Below are 20,508 nucleotides of genomic sequence, written 5' to 3' on the forward strand. Positions count from 1 at the left end.
ATGCTGTAATTGCTGGATCTTGATGTAAAATTTGCATTTAAAAAGATGCAAGACAACAACTACACAGTCTGTCTATTTATAGATTAAAAAATAATACCCAGTCATTTCATCTAGTGGAGAAAAGTTCGGTTTCTTCACATTCAACCCAGAAGATATTCAAACATATGGCAGAAATCACATATTTCAACAGATTTATTTGCCTGATCCTGTATGTATTTATCTATTTTGGGGCATTTGTACATAAGAAAATAAATATTACTTTATTGCACCAACCCCAGAGTATTAGTTACTTATTGCTGTTTAATAAATTGCCTCCATAGTGGCTTGTATAAATAAAAATGCTGCTTCTTTCAGTATTTGTGGAGCAGGAATCTGGGCACAGTTGAGCTGAGCTGCAGGAAGCTGCAGGTGAGCAGTCAGCTAGGTCTGGGTTCTCATCTAAAGACGAGACCTGGAGGGTAGAAGCCACTTCTAAGCTCACACACCTGGTTATTATCAGTCTCAGGAAATCAACTTTCAATCTTACTCACCTGAGCCTCTCCATAGGAGCTGACTGACAACATGGTCGCCAGCTTCCGCAAGGGAACCAGGCAAGAGACAGGCAGCAAAAGTTGGGGCTACCAAGATGGAATCTGCAGTCCTTCATCACCCAGTCTCAGAATCGACACCATCGTCTCCACCAGATTGTCTTCTCCAGAAGTGAGTCACTCAGTCCAGCCCACGTGGAAGGGAGGGCATCATAGAACAACGTAATACCAGGAGGCAGGGATCAGAGGGGGAGGATTTCAGAGGCTCTTTCCATGATCAGAATCAGTCCATGAGGATCTTATGGAGAGGAAGCAGCTGAATATGCTCTAATTTTTGTCTGCCTTCCATCTGTTTGGGAAGTGACTCCTTGCTCCTTCTCAGTCTCTGGGGCTCTGGAGACTGAAAGCTCGCCTCACCCTGGCTCTTGGGGTTGGGCAGCCACGGTGTCCCCAGCCTGGCCGGTAACAATGCTGCATCTCTGTGGCCAGAATGACTGGTTTGGGGATGAGACACACAGAGTCCTTTTTCAGGAACTGACACAGGTGCTGGCAGAAACCAGGCCTCCTAGGATCACAGGTGCTGTGAAACGTGGGAAACTGGAATTCTTCTGCCTCTTGTGTCTATATATAGGACTCCTTTGCTCCATGTGAAAAAATTCTTAGAATAAAACAAAGCCGAGAGGGGCAGAGTGAGTTAAACACACCAAATCCTCGTATATCTCCTACCCCTCTGAGCCCAGCTCTGCCTAAAGTCAGGCTTGCCTTTCCTTTTGCTGTTTTATCTGGCTGCAGTGCATCATGTGGGCTCCTAATTGTGGCACGTTTTCTGAGTAGTGATCAAATGTGGACCCCCTGCATTGGGAGCACAAAGCCTTAACCACGGGACCACCAGGAAGCCTTTTCTTAGTTAGCTTTGAATCAGGTTTTTAATCACTTTCATCACAACAACAACAACAAAATGGTTCTGATATATCCAGATGTTATGGATGTGGTCACAAATACACTATCTTCCCTTAATAAAACCGTCATAGCAATGGCTTTCATAAAGTTGTCTAAATGCATTTAGTATATTTAAATTTTTTAACCTTATCAGCATAAAGCTTAGAAAACCAAGCTCCATGTGTTTCCTATTGTTTGAACTACTTCCTTTATTCACCTTAAATTTACTTTTCTCAAGATTCAGGAAGCGTCTTCTTGTTCCATTTAAGTTCCCTAAGAACAGGGACAAATGCTTTCCTAATTATTATTTCCTGCCTAACGTGCAGCACAATAACTGGCCACGCAATAGATCCTCAGGAATTGTTAAGTGAATCTTTTCAGTATCCTTTCGATTATTGTTCCATAAGGTCAAGACTTGAGTTGGGGACCTCCCTGGCAGTCCAGTGGTTAAGACTCTGTGCTCCCAGGGAGGTGGGAGGGGGGTTCATGTTTGGGAACGCATGTAAGAATTAAAGATTTTAAAATAAAAAAAAATAAAAAACTAAAAAAAAAAAAAAAAGTGAAAAAAAAAAAAAAAAAGACTCTGTGCTCCCAATGCACGGGCATGAGTTTGATCCCTGGGAACTAAGATCCCACTTGCTGAATGGCCTGGCCAGATAAATAAATAAATACATAAACAGAATAAAAAACAAGACTTTATTTTTGCCCGTATGAAAACCACGTCAGTATTTTCATGTTAACTTCAGGTTATTCCTATATACTTGGGCTTTTCATAATCACTGCTGTAAACAATTCACAAAATCATTAAGTGAGACTAATCATAGAGGAATGCCAATGTTTATACTTCTCCCCTGAGAAGTGCTCCTGAATCCTAAACCATTGTTTCTTGTCTCTAAGCAACTTCCCTCTGCTTCACCCCTAGTCTCCATCACACCATGGTGACTCAATTTCTAAAATAGCCTTTTGTGTGAAACTTTGTGAAAGGCTTTTTGAAAATCTTAATGGACGCCATTCATGAGCTTTTGTACATAGGCGTATGCGCCTCCTACAAGGGATTTATTAGCTCCATGAGGCTGGTTTCCTCTCAGAAGACCATAGGGGCCCCTCCAGCTCCTTCCTTGTCTCCCCAGGTGCATAGGTGTGTGTGCACTTGTCTTTTGGGGAGAAGGGCTTAGCTCTTCTCTATGGATCTGTTTTGATGGGTTTTCAATATGTGGCAGATATTGTAGAATAATGTAGAGTGGAGACTGTCAAAGTCAAACTCTCCTGAAAGAGATGAGTAACTTTGGTTCAGTTAGCATGCTGAGGTCAAAAACAGGGAAATAGGGGCTCTGGTATGGTTAATATGGGCTGAAAACAGGAAGTTAGGTTAGAAACACAGGAAGTTGTGGTTGTCAGCCAAGGGTGAGGAATGTCACAGGTCCTTTAGGAATTTGACAGTGTCATTGGTTTCCTCTTTCTTCAGATTCCCTCCTCTCTTGATCTCTGCACATCATGCTTCCATCCCGCCTTGGAAAATACTCCTTCTCAGTCTTTCCTGGAGGCTCTTTTGTCTCTTTAACGTGATTGTTTTCCATCTTTGGTCTTATTATGTCTCCGTCTGCATGTTGCCATTGTCAACTTCATATCCTCCCTTCGATTTAGGGAGTCTGTTTTATAGGCTGATAGAAATGTAAGTCATAGTAATTATAAATGTGTAAATTTGGGTCACATAGTTCTTCTCTGAGCTCCAGATGAGTCTCTTCACCTCCCTAGAGGACACATTCATGTCAATAGCCCACAGATGTTCCAAACCTGTGTCAGAAATCAAAGAACATCTGAACATGTCCAAGATCATATGAAGGTCTGTACATAATTTAAGGCCGTTTTTCTCCTTTGGCAATGCTTTGGGATCTTAATTCCCCTACCAGAGATTGAACCCATGTGCAATGGCATCCCACTCCAGTACTCTTGCCTGGAAGATCCCATGGATGGAGGAGCCTGGTAGGCTGCAGTCCATGGGGTTGTGAAGAGTCAAACACGACTGAACGACTTCACTTTCACTTTTCACTTTCGTGCACTGGAGAAGGAAATGGCAACCCACTCCAGTGTTCTTGCCTGGAGACTCCCAGGGACGGGGGAGCCTGGTGGGCTGCCCTCTATGGGATCGCACAGAGTTGGACACGACTGAAACGACTTAGTAGCAGCAGCAGCAGCCGTGAAGTAGAAGGACAAAGTCCTAACTACTGGACTGCAGGAGAATTTCCAAGGCCTGTTTCACTATAGATGACCAAAAATGAACAAAAAACCCCTACTATATTTCACAGAATCTAAGGAGAATCTGGACAGGTTGGGGTACAACTAGGTTCAGAAAGACCTGGAACCAGAATCTAAAATCCTGGTGATTTCTCTCCAAATTATACCTCTATACCTCCCACCCCCTACCACACCCCCAGTTATCCGTTTCATATCTCCTTCTGATCCCCCACCACACCCCCAGTTATCCCTTTCATATCTCCTTCTGACCCCCCACCACACCCCCAGTTATCCGTTTCATAGCTCCTTCTGATCCCCCAGCACACCCCCAGTTATCCGTTTCATATCTCCTTCTGATCCCCCAGCACACCCCCAGTTATCCGTTTCATATCTCCTTCTGATCCCCCACCACACCCCCAGTTATCCGTTTCATATCTCCTTCTGATCCCCCACCACACCCCCAGTTATCCGTTTCATAGCTCCTTCTGATGTGGACTGAATTCTTCTGCTTCTCAGTTTACCTGGTGGGAAACAATAAAGATTTCATTTTTCCCTGCTTTAGTCACGCAGAGAGAGACTGACCTCATTCTTTCTGGGTTTTCAATTCAAAACCCTAAAGAAGAAAGTCATTGACTCAGCCATGGTTCAAGTGCCCACCCATCAGCTGATCAACTTTGGCCTCACATGTATGTGTATGTAATTCAAAGTTGTCCTATAGTTCACTGATGCTCTGGTCATTCTGCTTTCAACCTTTTTTCTCTGTGTGTTTCATTTTGGAAAGTTTCTATTAGTATGCATTATACTCTTTATTCATTTGGCTGCACTGGGTCTTAGTTGTGGCCTGTGGGACCTTTATTTTAGTTGCGCACGCAGGCTCTTAGCTGTGGCATGTGGGATCTAGTTCCACCACCAGCGACTGACCCTAGGCCCCCTGCATTGGGAGCTTGGAGTCTCAGGCACTGGACCACCAGGGAAATCTCTGCATTACTACTCTTTTCTTTAGTTGTATCTTTGCTGCTGCTAATCACATCCAGTATGTTTTTCACTGTAGACATTATATTTTTTGTACCTGTGATGTTTTTAAAATTTTATTCCATTTTGTTACTTAAAGGGCTTACTCTTTTGTTTAGATTCTAAAACATATGGAATATATAACCACATATAATTATTAACATAACAACTGTTGTGATGTCTTTGCCACTAATTTTATCTTTGTCTAATGTCCATGTCATTTCTGGGTCTGTTTCTACGGATTGCTTTTTCTCCTCACGATTCATGGTATTTTTCTGCTTGTTTGCATGCCTGGTCATTTTTCACTGGATGCCAGACATTGTGAATTTTACCTTCTTAGGTGCTGGATATTTTTCTATTCCTATGAAAGTTTTCTTGAGCTTTGTTCTGAGAAGCAGTTAAATTACTTGGAAACAGTTCAGTCCTTTCCACGGTTCTGCTAAGCTTTGCCAGGCAGGATGAGAATGGCCTTCATTCTGGAGCGCATCTTGCCATTCCTCTGACGTAGTGCTCTTTCGCATGCTCTACCTGATGCCCTGGGAATTGTAAGGTTCTTCATTTCAGGATGAGTCCCTCTGGTCCTACCCTTGGGTAGTTTCCCCACACTCAGGGGCTGACCAGTCCTCAACCAAAGGCTCTTGGGGACCCTCTGCTGGTCTCTGGAGCTCTTTCCCTGGGTGGCACTCCCATCACTGCCACTGGACCACTCAAGGACACAATGTCACAGCCTCCCTGGACATCTGAGGTCCACCGGGGTCCCCACTCTCTGAGCTGTCCCCGCAAAACTCTCCAGGAAGTAGGCTGAGACAGCCGCAGTGCTCACCTCACTTGTCTCCACTCTCTCAGGAATTGTTGTCCTGGGTGCAGTGTCTGAAAACACTCATTTCCTGTATTTTCCTGTCTTTCAAAATTGTTTCAGAAAGGAGAAAGGTAAATCCAGTTGTTGCTGTCACGCCATCTGGGCCGGAAGTAGAAGTCCAATCTTTTGAAACTAATTGCAGTTTTTTGTTTCTTTTTTTTTTCACTTTAATCTCATGAGATTTCCCTGGCAGTGCAGTGGTTAAGACTCCTGGCTTCCAGTGCAGGCGGCACAGGTTTGATCCTTGGTGGCGAGGGGCCTAAGATCCCACATGCTGTGCGTTGGAGCCAAAAAAATTAATAAAATAGGGACTTCCCTGGTGGTCCAGTGGTTAAGAATCCCTGTTGCAATGCCACCTTACAATGCAGGAGATGTAGGTTCAATCCCTGGTTGGGAAAAAAAGCTCCCACATGCCACAGAGCAACAAAGCCCGTGTACTGCTACTACTGAGCCCTTTCACCACAGCTAGAGAGTCCACACGCTGCAGCTAAGACCCAAATGCAGCCAAATACATAAATATTTTTTAAGTGAAAAAAAAACTTAAAAGGTGAAACTCTGGGCTCTTGAACATCTGTGTACTTTTGGGTCCATTTGAAGCGTCCTTTCTTTCTACCCCGTCTGCCTGGCAGGACTCAGCCGTGGCATCAGCTCCTCCCAAATCTTCCCAGCACCGCCACAGCCACACCACCCTCCCTCTGTGCTCCATGGCATCATTCACACACAGTGCAAGCTGGGTTCCCTCAGTGAAGCCCATACCCTGTGTGCACAGATCAGAGCGTCTTCATCTTTGCATCTTGGAATTTAACATAGCAAGCGCTCAACATATGTTTAGTGAAAGGAATTGAAAACTGTATATAATTACACCCAAACAGAGACCAGTCTTCACTGCTTATTCCACAGCGTTTTTAAAGCTGTTACCTGCAAACGTGGGCTATAATTTAAACATTCCTATATTCTGGACTTGACTACATGTGTTTAAATCAAGTGTATCATTAGCAAAATTCTCAGCCATCAAACTAAGGCGATTCTCAACAAAAGTGGTTTAGTGTATTTCTGAAGCCCTCCTACTGATGAGGGTGGCAGACGGTTGGCATATGTCTTCTGTGCATTTGGTTTACTGCTTATGTTGAATATGAGATCCTCTGAGTGTGTCACAGATTTTGAAAAAGGGCTTGTGTATTTACAGCTCATGCTGAGCAGAGTGCAACTGCAAATTCCAAGCAAACAACCTCATCATTTGCTTCCTTGTGTAGTAAAACCCTTCCCTGACCGAAAAGGAAGTCAGACCACAATCTCCAACAGTGCATTTGACCCTGTGGAGGTGCAATGGTTGCTCAGCAGTAACAGATGCTAAAGTTTGATATTAGGTTTTTCAAGAGTCAGACCTTTGAGATTCTGTCATAGGTCCGTCCTGGGCTACACATTTTCTCAAATGATAAAAGTCCATCCACAGCCCCTTCCCAAACCTCTGGGACACTTTGTGTAGTTTGAGCTTAAACCTACTTGAGGCCTCAGTGCTTTCTTTTCTGATCTAAATAAAAAATATCCCGAGAAATAAGTGACAATGGATTCCCTAAGTCCAGTGCTTAGGGCTCCGTAATTCCACTGCAGGGGGCATGGGTTCTATCCCTGATCTAGGAACTAAGATTCTACACGCCATGTGATGCGGCCAAAATATTAATTAATCAATTTAAAAAAACCTCTCATATTCAGTAACGCAGATGGACTTAGAGATTATCATACAAGTCAGACAGAAAGAGGAATACCATATGATATCTCTTATATGTGGAGTCTAAAAATAGGATACAAATGAACTTATTTACAAAATGGAAAACAGACCCACAGACATAGAAAACAAACTTACGGTTCCCAAAGGGGAAAGGTGGGGGAGACGGATAAATTAAGAATTCATGATTAGCATATACGCACTGCGTGTGTGCTCAGTTGCTCGGTCAGGTCTGACTCTGCGGTCTCATGGACTGTAGCCCACAAGGCTTCTCTGTCCATGGGATTTTCCAGGCAAGAGTACTGGAGTGGGTTGCCACTTCCTACTCCAGGGAATATTCCCGACCCAGGGATCGAACCCACATCTCTTGCGTCTCCTGCACTGGCAGGTGGATTGTTTACCACTAGTGCCACCTGGGAAGCCGTATACATACACTACTATCTATGAGATAGAAAATCAACAGTAACCTACTAAATAACTGCTCAATACTCTGTAATAACCTAAATGGGAAAATAATTTGAAAAAGAATAGATACATGTATATGTATAATTGAATCATTTTGCTGTACACCTGAAACTAATACCACATTGTAAATAAACTATATTCCAATTAAAAAAAAAACTTGAAGACAAAATGCCCAACCCAAAGGAACACTCTCAAGTGCTAGAGTTTCAGGCATAATGGGGATAAATATTTTGAGTACTTTTAAGTTGCTCATTTCACCCATACATAAGGCTAGCCCTGCCAGAGTATGGATGACAATAGCTCTATCACTAAATAGGAAGAGGGGTACTAGAAGAGACCATTTAAAAAATTCCAGATGTACTACTCCACTGCATCCTAAGAGACAGCTGCTTTTACTAACAGCAATGATATAAGTGAAACCTTACTCCCTAAAGGAAGAGTGGTTTGCTACGTTCAGCCTTTTCCAGCAACCTACTCAAGCCAACAATGACCAGTTCCATTGATTTTGTTTATTTTAATCTAATTAAATTATCCAACAGCCACTTTCCTTCCCTTTTATTATTTTGGGAAAATATCATGCTTTGAAGTAGTCTAATCTAGGCTGATAAAAATAATCAATATTCAGATTTCTTTAGGAAGATATACTAAATTCCATGATGACAGAAATGATGTTTACCTTTATTCTGTCCATTGATTCCTATGTCTCATTTTGTGCCAATGCCATGTTTAATTACTGCAGCTCTGTAGTATTGTCTGAAATCTGGGAGGATTATACTGCCTGCCTTGTTCTTTTTCTTCAGTACTGCTTTGTCACTGCTAGGTATTTTATGATTTCATATACATTTTAGGATTATTTGTTCTAGTTCTGTGAAAAATGTCATGGGTGATTTGATAGTGTTAGTTCCCCAGTTGTGTCTGACTCTTTGTGACCCCATGGGCTGTAGCTCACCAGGCTCCTCTGTCCATGGAATTCTCCAGGCAAGAATACTGGAGTGAGTATCCATTCCCTTCTCCAGGGGATTTTCCTGACCCAAGGATCAAACCTGGCTCTCCTACATTGCAGGTATCTAAACCAGCAGGGAAGCACATTAAATTTATAGATTTCTTTGGGTGGTATGGTCACCTTAGCAATATCAATTCTTCCAATCCAAGAGCATGGGATATCTTTCCATTTCTTTGAATCCTCTTCAGTTGCCTTTATTAATGCTTTGTAGTTCTCAGCATATAAGTCTTTCACTCCTTGGTAAGGTTTATTCCTCCTAAGTGTTTTATTTTTTTGATAGAATTTTAAAAGGGATTGTTGGTACTTCCAAGGTGGTTCAGTGGCTGAGACTCTGAACTCCTAATGCTGGCAGCTTGGGTTTGATCCCTGGTCAGGGAGCTAAATCCCACATGCCACAACTAAGAGTTTGCATACCACAACTAAAGATCTTGCATGCTGCAACTGAGACCTGGCACAGTCAAGTAAATAAGTAAATATTTTAGAACATAAAAAATAAAATGGATTGTTTACATTCCCTTTCTGGTATTTCATTGTTAGTGTAAAGAAATGCAACCAATTTCCGTATATTTATCTTGTATCCTGCTAACCTGCCGAATTCTTTTATCAGTTCGAATAGTTTTTGTGTGGAGTCTTTAAGAGTTTATTACATATCAAGTTCACTACTCTTTTCCTCTGTATTGTCTGATCTGCTGTTAATCCCATCTAGTGTATTTTTTGTGTGTTTTCCATATTTAAAAGTTCAGTGTGGAAATGTGGGTTACATCTTTTCTTTTTCTTTTGGCCATGCTGCATAGCTTGTGGGATTTTACTTCCCAACCAAGGATCAAATCTGTATCCCCTGCAATGGAAGTGTGGAGTCCTAACCATTGGACTGCTGGGTAATTCCCAGATTACATCTCCAAGTATCCCTTTGTCACGCTTCTTTAACACACGGAGTATAACAACTGTTTTAATGTTCCCATCCACCAATTCTATCAAAAGTTCCATATGGTCTATTTCTATTTATTGATTTTTTTTTCTCACTGCGGGTTGTGTTTCTCTGCTTCTTTTTGTTCTGTCATTTCGTGCAGACACTAGACTGTGAATTTTACATTGTTGAATGCAGGATTATTATTATATCCCTATAAGTATCTTTTGAGCTTTATCCTGATTTGCAGTTAAACAACTTGAAAACCATTTGATCTTTTCAAGGTTCACTTTTACATTTTGTGAGGTGGAGCCCAAGCAGCCTTCAGTCTACAGCTAATCTGGCCCCTCTCCTGAGGAAATATTTTTCTTAGTATTCGACTTAATGTGTACTAGTGAAGAGGTTTTTGTTCTGGTGGAGGTTTGACCTGTGAGGAGTGTTCAGCCTCCTCCTTACAGGTAGTAGTACTTTTTCTAGCCTTGGGCTCTTTCCTCGCAGGAATGTTCTGATCACAGCTCAGCTGAAGAATTGAGGAGTCCTCTGAAGTTCTCTAAAGCTCTCTTTCAGAGGGTTCTTTGCTCTCCTGTACTCTCCCTGCAAATTATAACCACTTTCACTTCAATTCTGTCATTTTCACGTTTCTTCAGAGATTCCCTTGGGCTCCATTTGAGTTTCTCCCTCCTGGAGCCAGAGAAGACTCTTGAGAGTCCCTTGGACTGCAAGGAGATCCAACCAGTCAAGGAAATCAATCCTGAATATTCAGTGGAAGGACTGATGCTGAAGCTGAAGCTCCAATACTTTGGCCACCTGATGCAAGGAGCTGACTCATTGGAAAAGACCCTAATGTTAGGAAAGACTGAGGGCAAGAGGAGAAGGGGGCGACAGAGGATGAGATGGTTGGATGGCATCACCGACTCCATGGACATGAGTTTGAGCAAACTCTGGGAGATAGTGAAGGACAGGGAAGCCTGGTGTGCTGCAGTTCATGGGGTCGCAAACAGCTGGACATGACTGAGTGAATGAACAAGTACAGCTCCTTGAGCTACAGCCTGGAAAGTGTGGATGGGGAGCTGGGACCCCTCCAGTGTTTCCTGTCTGAGGGAACACTGTCTTCTTTGGCTATGCCATGTGGCTTGTGAGATCTTAGTTTCCCAACCAGAGATTGAGACCAGGCCTTCAGCAGTGAAAGCACCGAGTTCTAACCACTGAAAAGTGAAAGTGAAAGTTGCTCAGTCGCGTCCAGCTCTTTGCAACCCTATGGACCATAGAGTCCACGGAATTCTCCAGGCCAGAATATTGAAGTGGGTAGCCTTTCCCTTCTCTAGAGGATCTTCCCAACCCAGGGATCAAACCCAGGTCTCCTGCATTGCAGGTAGATTCTTCTACCAGCTGAGCCACAAGAGAAGCCCCCTAACCACTGAACCACCAGGAAATTCCCAGGAACACTGTCTTAAGCTTTTTGTGGGTCCATATCTGTGAGCCAGTGTTTTGTATTTCCAATTTCTTAATTAAGGTAAGAGGGTAAATCCAATTCCTACTACATCATGGCTGGAAGCATAACCCACCTGATGTTTTTGATCCCACTAAGTGACCTTATTCATGGTATTACATCTGGTAACAAGACTAACAGGCCCAAGGAATTGCTAGGCGGAACAGTGGTTAGGACTTGGTACTTTCACTGCTGAGGGCCTGGGTTCAATCCCTGGTTGGGGACTAAGATCCCATAAGCCACATGACACAGTGAAACAAAACAAAGCAAAAAATAAGACAAACAGGCCTGTAACTGGAATGACACACTCCAGTGAGGGATACACTCACTCAATTATCGACTGTGTGTCAATGACATCTGTATCACAGGCGGACAAAGAAGCTCTCTTTAAAGTTTGTTAAAGACCAGTTTTTTTTTTTTGGTCCCACTTTTTCTGGCTGCATGGCATGTGCATCTCAGTTCCCTGACCAGGGACTGAACCCCACTGCCTGCAGTGAAGCTTGGAGCCTTAGCAATTAGACTGCCACTGAAGTCCCCCAACTTTTTATTTTAAAAATTTGAAGCCTATGGCAACTTGAAAAAATTAAACAATGGACATCCATAAGCCTTTCTGCTAGATTCACAAATTATTATTTTGCTGCATATACTTCATTTCTCTATATATACTTTTCAACCAATTAAAAAGTAAGTTTTATACCTAAATATTTATTCTGCATTTTCCAAGAAAAAGACATTCTCTTACATAACAAGAGCATTATCTTCTCTAAGAAATTTAACACTCTTACAATATATTTGCTATTATATAGCCTGTATTCAAATTTCCTCTAGTTGTATTTTGCTCTTTCCAGAATCACAGTCCAATCAAGAATCACTCACTGTCTTTGGTGCTTATGTCTCATAAAGCTCTTTTTCTCTGCCATCTTTGTCTTTTATAATGTTGACAGTATTGAGGTGCTCAGATCTGATATCTTGTTGAATTTAGATTTTTATAAACTGTAACAGTGTTAGTAAATTTTATGACAACTTGGGAAAAAGAAACGCCTCATTATTTTGGAATCATATTCATCCTGTCACTTTGAATACTATTAAATTTTGACTATGAATGAATCTTATGTTAAGAACTAATATATCTGAAAATTGCTCAGTGACTCAACTGTGCTATTACAAAACTTAGAAGCAATCTAATACTGTATTTCTCCCTGGTGAAAGGAAAGGCAATTGAGACACTTTAGCTGTTTTGTTTTGTCATTTTTCTGTCTTAAGATCATAGGGTTGCTTAAAAACATAGTGAAACTTCTTTGCAAGCACAGTTCTTATAATCAAAATAGAAAGTCAACACTTTCATGTTGACTCTTAAGCAGCTGAACTTGTATACCCCTCCCTCCTCCAAGTGAAATGGAATAGAAAAATACTTATTCTATTTTTTTTAACTTTTTATTTTTATTGGAGTATGGGTTCAATCCCTGGGTTGGGAAGATCCCCTGGAGAAGGAAATGGCAACCTATTCCACTCTTCTTGCCTGGGAAATCCCAGGGACAGAGGAGCTTGGTGGGCTACAGTCCATGGGGTCACAATGAGCTGGACACAACTTAGAGACTAAATAACAACAGGTGATTTGCAGTGCTGTGCTAGTTTCAGTTGTACAGCAGAGCGAGTCAGTTATACATACCCGTGTATCTATTCTTTTTTCAAGTTCTTTTCCCATGGCCACCTCACGCGAAGAGTTGACTCACTGGAAAAGACTCTGATGCTGGGAGGGATTGGGGGCAGGAGGAGAAGGGGACGACAGAGGATGAGATGGCTGGATGGCATCACCGACTCGATGGACATGAGTCTGAGTGAACTCGGGAGTTGGTGATGGACAGGGAGGCCTGGTGTGCTGCGATTCATGGGGTTGCAAAGAGTCGGACACGACTGAGCGACTGAACTGAGCAGAGTTTCCTCTGCTACATGGTAGGCACTTGTTGGTTATCCATGTTAAATACAGCAGTGTGTACATGTCCGCTACTTGTCATTTTCAGATTCCCAGGAATATGCATGAGAGAAAGAAATGCATCTTTCTTCTGATGAAAACAACTTCATTTTACTTCCAGAAGTTTCAAAACTACCATCTGGTAGTCAACCGTGTTTTTCCACCAGATGGCAATAATCCATAATGGCTGAGCACAATGAATGGAATGTACACAAGGGTGTGAGCATTAAAAGGGCTGTGAGTGCTCAACATGTAATGTAGGAAAAATGATAAGTCCCAGGAGAAGAGGATAAACAGTGGGTTGCTAAGCCTGACCCTCTGGGGGCCAACAACGACCGTCATAAAAGGGATCACGTCACTCATCTTTATTATTGTGGAATTACAGAAGGGAACAATCTGCACCATTTCTTTCCTTTTCTTTTTTTTTGTTTCCCAAATCATAGTAAAAAAAAAACCACACACACACAGAAGATAAGGTGGAGACGGTGTTGATATGTAAGTATCAACCACATTTTTTGGTCACATTCACAGCCAAAAAGATGTTGCATGGTTCCTAACAGGAGTCACAAATTCAGGAAGGGTATTTTAAGAAAAAGGAGGAAGAAAGAAGTTGCAGAAACTGCTGATGAAATCTGAAGTTTGTTTCTCTGTCTTGCTGACACCAATTTGCTGGTCTTTCAAAATCTGTTAGTGTATCTACTTGGTTTTGATTTTAGATGGCATCACAAATATCCAAGCCAACAGTGTACCATCTGGCCCAAATGATTCACGGTGCTCGACTGTCCAAACTCAAGGTGCAGGTGTACTCCTCAACAGGCCTTAGGTGACAGGACTTCCGCCTCCCACTGAATAGTTGTCATTTTCTCCTCCTCTGGGTTCTTTGTTTCTGAGTACTGGATATTTCTCTGATAAAGGCCAGGCTGTTCTTTTTGAAGACTAAATAATACCAACTTTTATCATTGTTTGTAGCATTTTTCTTTTTGAAAAATAACAATAGAGTCACAAAGAAATTTTAAAAAGTTCTGGCTTGTGAGTGAGATGAGAATTCTAGAGTTCACAGTGAACTGGAGAGAATGGAAACAAAGTTGTGTTTTAGGGTACATTCATACAAAATTTCCAAGGAAACTGTTAGGAACGTTTCTTTTTGTTTTAATTAATAGATCTATTTAATTAAATAGATCTATTTAATATAGGTGAGGATAGTATAGAAATCAAAAAGAAAAAATAATAGTTATGAGAGATGTGATCCAGGGAATTCAGTTTTTCCTTCAGACAACATTTTTAAAGGAGATGGTCACGTTTAGTCGCTAAGTCGTGTCCGACTCTTGCGATCCCATGTACTGTCGCCTGCCAGGCTCCTCTGTTCATGGGATTCTCCAGGCGAGAATACTGGAGTAGATTGCCATTTCCTTCTCCAGAGGATCTTCCCAATCCAGGAATTGAACCTGGGTCTCCTGTATTGAAAGCAAATTCTTAACCAACTGAGTTATGAAGGAAGCCCCTTTTAAAGGAGGCTATAATGAAAAATGTTAAGCTTTTATCTTTTTAATTTATTTTTTAGTCATGTTGTGTAGTATTCAGAGTCTTAGTTCCCTAACCAGGGGTCAAATCCATGCCCCCTACATTGGGAGCTCGGAGTCTTAACCACTGAATGTGCCAGGAAAGTCCAAGCTTTTATCTTTTTCAAAAAATATTTTTATCACTATACTACTACTACTAAGTCGCTGCAGTCGTGTCCGACTCTGTGCGACCCCATAGACGGCAGCCCACCAGGCTCCCCCGTCCCTGGGATTCTCCAGGCAAGAACACTGGAGTGGGTTGCCATTTCCTTCTCCAATGCATAAAAGTGAAAAGTGAAAGTGAAGTCGCTCAGTCATGTCCGACTCAGCAACCCCATGGACTGCAGCCTACCGGTCTCCTCCATCCATGGGATTTTCCAGGCAAGAGTACTGGAGTGGGGTGACATTAAGTCCTAAATGATCAATATAAAACTATTGAAGAATGCAGAAAAATAAAAAAAGAGAGTTACCGATCTGAAGACAACTCCTATTAACATTTTAGCAATTTCTTTCATTGTTTTCTTTCTTCTAGAAATGTCTTTTTTTTCATCTTTACGCAAAACCTGTTTGTTTTCATGGCTTTTCTGACCTAATTTCCACATTATATAATAACATATCTGTTTTCTTACGAGATTAGAATCACTTAATTTAAATTGTTTCACAACGTTTTGGTAAGGACGAGTCATACCTAACTAACCCATTATTGGACAATTATTTAGTGTCTCCTTTTTGGTTTAACAAACAACCCTATGATGAACACATCGATGTATACAAAATGTTTTCCATACCTAGACTTTGTTAGAATGGATTCCCAAGAGTGGAATTACTAGTTCACTGGTGGTCCAGTGGTTAAGAATCCACCTTGCAATGCAAGGAACAGTGGTTTGATCCCTGGTCTGGGAAGAGCCCTCATGCCTCAGAACAACTAAGCCCCACAACTGCGCCATAACTACTGAGCCCACACGCTTCAAGTACTGAAACCTGCATGCCTAGAGCCCATTCTCTGCAGCAAGAGAAACCAGTGCACCGAGAAGCCAGAGCTCTCCACCGAAGAGAAGCCACCACGTACGGGAACCAGGGCTTCCCTGGTGGCTCAGTTGGTAAAGAATCTACCTGCAACGGGGGAGACCCTGGTTCAATCCCTGGGTTTGGGAAGATCCTCTGGAGAAGGAAAAGGCTGCCCACTCCAGTATTCTGGTCTGGAAAATTCCATGGACAGTCCATGGGGTTGCAAAGAGTTGGACGTGGCTCAGCGACTTTCACTTCACTTTCACTTTCACAGAAACTAGAAAAAGCAGAGTGTATCAAGACCCACCACAGGCAAATTTTTTTTAATGAAAACATAAATACATCTTTAACATGAAAAAAGCATGAAATATTTTAATGCTTTAGTTTTTATTTTTATCATTGCCAATTTTCTTTTTTGCAGAGCTGCTGGTTTCCCCTAGCAATGGGCAAGAAAGCAGCTTTCACACTGATGCCAATATTATCAATAACAACAAACAACAAACCACTTCCCTAAATGGTCTCTCATTAGTATTTTAATTTGCATGTCTTTGATTATGAGTGAGGTGGAACCTTTTACCACTGTTTGTCAAAGAACTGAATTTCCTCTTTTGTGAATTGTTTGCTTATGTCCTTTGTCTGTTCATCTCTTGGGGTCTTTGTTATCCCTACTTACAAAGAGGACTAACAAGCACTGTCCAGAGAAAGGCCTTCTGTCTTCAACGCTGTGAATTCCTCCTCTTTATATCATTTCAGACTCAGCATCCAAACAGCAGAGTCAAGGGGAAACTGGGAAGAATAGGAAAGATAAGTGATACATTTCTCTCTGTTGTAGAAGGGAAATGAAAGGTCATGCTACCGAGATAAAAGGCTCTGTTCCTTCACTAAACCCTGTTCTCATTTTAATACTGCTTTCTATACATTTTCAAATATCACATTATGTATATTACATATCTTGAGGCATATATCTCAGCATGAGCCTCTGGGAAGCCATGGTGGCTTCACAAAGTGTCCATTCCAGGGACATTTGTCAATGACTTAATTAGATTTAATTTAGAGTGGCATCCTTAATTTTGTAACCACTTCCTGAAAGGCTGGCACTTCCATGTATTTTTCTTCCCTGGATGCAATAAGAGCACGTACAAGACAAGATGGGGATATAAATACAGACTCCCCAGCTTTGCTAAATAAACTATTCGTTTTCACCTTGAGCTGGTGACTATGGAGAAAGTGAAAGTCGCCCAGTCGTGTCCGACTCTTTGTGACCCCATGGACTATACAGTCCATGGGATTCTCCAGGCCAGAATACTGGAGTGGGTAGCCTTACCCTTCTCCAGGGGATCTTCCCGACCCAGGGATCGAATCCAGGTATCCCGCATTGCAGGTGAGCCACAAGGGAAGCCCTGTGACTATGGAGAACTAGCCTCAAAAAAAGGCAGAGCTTGAGACCAGTAATGGGAACTCAAATGCTAATAATGACTGCAGCTGCTCAGTTGCTCAGTCGCGTCTGACTCTTTGTGACCCTATGGACTGCAGCCCACCAGGCTCTTCTGTCCATGGGAATTCTCCAGGCAAGAATACTGGAGTGGGTTGCCATGCCCTCCTCCAGGGGATCTTCCCAACCCAGGGATCGAACCCAGGTCTTCCGCATTGCAGGTGGATTCTTTACCATCTGAGCCGCCAGGGAAGTCCATTAATGACTTTGAACTCCCCAAATTTCTGCATCTGGAAAATGGGGATAATAGTTCCTCATCTTATCCAAGGAGTATTTGAAAGATTACATTATACAAGAAAAATATATTGTGGCTGAAAGGAAGAGCATTAAGTGTGATTACACTGCAGTGTTAGTTTTAAAAGTTAAGTTAAAAGGACTTCTCTGGTGGCACAGTGATAACGAATCTGCCCTGCAATGCAGGTGACGTGGGTTCGCTCCCTGGTCCCCGCATCGGTAACATCCAGCATGACACAACAAAGCTCTGGTGTGCCGCAATTAAGACCCGATGCAGTTCAATAAATAAATAAATACGTTTTTAAAAAATTAAGACCCCAGGACGATTTCCTTTGTCAAATATCTTGAGGCGATACCGAGAATAAAGGAACATTGGGGATGAATAGGATCTCATCCCAGCCAGCTCTCTCAGTTCACTGGGGGAGGAACTGAAGTTGTGAGAGGAAGTACCCAAGATGATACTTGTTTAAAATGACACTGCTAATTAATGACAGAAATGGACTGTTAATCTAGGAGTCTGAATTCCCTCCAGAAGTCTTTCTACTGCCTTCCTCTCTCCCAACACGGTCCAGTGAGTTGAAAGTTACTAAGCACCATCAAGTTAAAGAACTCAATTTGACTTTCTTACAATCTTTTCTTTTTTTTAGCGGGGGGTGGTGGCATGCAGAACTTCCCTGACCAGGGATCAAACTGGTGCCCCTGCACGAAAGCCCAGGGTCTTAACCTCTGAACTGCCAGTGAAGTCCATTTTCCTTATCATCTTTGACAGAAACTGTTTCCAGCCCCCTTTTTATTCTATGAAAGCTAAAAAGTTTTTGTATCTATTTATTTATTTGGTTGCACTGGGTCCCAGTTATGGCATGTGGGATCTAGCTTCCTGACTAGGGATTGAGCCTGGGCCCCCTGTATTGGGAGCATGGAGTCCCAGCCACTGGACCACCAGGAAAGTCTCTAAATTTTTGTTCCTAGTAAAAATAATTACTTCACATAGGCTAAACTATGGGTGTAAAAATGTCCGACAACAGAATGTGACTTTATGTAAATGTAAAACGCTGTACGTCTAAATGCTTAAGAAACAAGCGTCAAAGAGCAGACTTGAATCAGATGGACTCTTCTGGGACTCTCGCGTGCTAGGCACTAGCTCACTCTCTCTGTCAGCCTAAGCAGGACTGTAAACACCCAGGAGAATGAAGGTCACCAAAATGAAGCAGAACCAGTTTGGCAGTGGGTGTGCAATCTCACTTCATTAGATGGACTAGGACGAAAAGAAATAAATCTGCGAGCCACTCACAAAGAGGGTCTGCAATCTTTTTCTTTAAAAAAAAAAACAAACTTATTCATTTGACTGTGCCGAGTCTTGGCTGGGGCACGCAGGATCTTCAATCTTCACTGTTGCACGTGGGATCTTTAGCGGTGGCATGTGAGATCTAGTTCCCTGACCAGGGATTGAACCTGGGGACCCTGCATTGAGTGTGTGGTATCTCAGCCACTGGACTACCAGGGAAGTCCTGGCTCTGGAATCTTTATGATTTAAGAAAATATCTCTTTCTTTTCAGTGCATTGTTTAAGGAAAAGTGTGTGAACTCCAGCACTGATGTGGACTGCCTTAAGAGAAGGGAATGTCAGTACACGGGAGAATCTTCTTTATCAGAGCCTGAGTGAACAAGCAACATGTTGGCTTATTTGCTGAAGCTATGGGAAGCTGTATTAGTAGATACATTCAAATGGTCAAGAGTTCAAACACGTGAATTACAAGTCGGGCCAGAGAAGCCACATGCTCAGATGGAGAGCTGAGATCATCTGTCAAACCAAGGGAGAGAGTTTTTTCTTTTTCCTCCCCATTTCTTTAACTATTAAAGAACTATTAAATCTTATTTTTATTTTTTGTTGTAGTTGATTTACAATGTTGTATTAACTTCTGCTGTACAGCCAAGTGAATCAGTTATACATGTACACATATATTCTTTTTTATATTCTTTTCCATTATGGTTTCTCCCAGGAGGTTGGATATACAGTAGGACCTTGTTGTTTATCTGTTCTAAATTTAATAGTCTGGGGGCTTCCCTGGTGGGCTAGTGGTTAGGATTCCACGCTTTCACTGCAGAGGGAACAGGTTCAATCCCTGGTAGGGGAGCTAAGATCCCTCATGCTGCCTGCCCCTCAAAGGTAATAGTCTGCATCTGCTAACCCCAACTGCCAGTCCATCCTTCCCCGCCCCTGCCCTGCCTCCTCCCTGGCAACCACTCGTCTGTTCTCTGCGCCTGTGCGTCTGTTTCTGTTTTGTAGACGAGCTCACGTGTGCCATGTTTTAGACGCCACATGTAAGTGACATGATATGATATTTGTCTCTCTGACTTCCTTTACTTAGCATGGTCACCTCTAGGTCTCTCCAACTACTAAAGAACTTTCATTTTCTATCACATGCTTTCTCCATCCTAGTTAGGATTTAATATCTTCTTGGATATACAAAATCCTCTCCTCCCTGGCTCTGTGTAGGCCCATGCACATGTGCAAAGAGCACGACCATGTCAATCAAACTGAAAAACAATGGTAAGAAAGTCCTGTGTGGCAAGAACTTTGCTGGTGATTTTTCAAAGTAGCCATATTATTTGCCTAGTTTTATTCTATTAAACGGAATCTTTTCAATTTTGTACACTGTGCAAAAGCTTCAGTGTTTCAGATCCATTAGATGGCTCACTCAGACCTCACAGACCTTTCAGAATTCTATACAAAGCACAGAGGCTTTACCACAACCCTGGATTTGAGTTTGATAGCTGGGACCATTTTAGATTCTGCAGCTGTTATACCATGGAATGAAGATTAAAAAAATACCTCATTTTAGCCGTGAGTTTCAATCTTATCTTTTACTTTCAAACCAAACTGGTAAGCCAGCAAAAAGAACTGTTTTACTCTCCCGATGACCTTGTACCCAAAAGATGACAGTGAAGAATAAGTTGCAAATATGATAATATGTTGTTTTTTTTAAAAGGGGGCAGAGGAAGGAATTTCCTGGCAGTCCAGTGGTTAGGACTTGGTGTTTTCACTGCTGAGGCCTGGGTTCAATCCATGGCTGGGAAACTAA

The 20,508-nt window shown here is 42.1% G+C and overlaps 1 long non-coding RNA gene across 1 annotated transcript; it reads left to right on the top strand.

Annotated features, from left to right (window-relative positions):
* The first annotated feature begins 542 nt into the window (after positions 1–542).
* LOC132657620 (uncharacterized) lies at positions 543–19,297 on the top strand. The gene is made up of 2 exons (XR_009596044.1): positions 543–699; positions 18,983–19,297. It is a non-coding gene; the product is annotated as an uncharacterized LOC132657620 (long non-coding RNA).
* The last annotated feature ends 1,211 nt before the right edge of the window (positions 19,298–20,508 follow it).

Source organism: Ovis aries, chromosome 13 (assembly GCF_016772045.2).
Source record: "Ovis aries strain OAR_USU_Benz2616 breed Rambouillet chromosome 13, ARS-UI_Ramb_v3.0, whole genome shotgun sequence".
NCBI classification, from domain to species: Eukaryota; Metazoa; Chordata; class Mammalia; order Artiodactyla; family Bovidae; genus Ovis; species Ovis aries.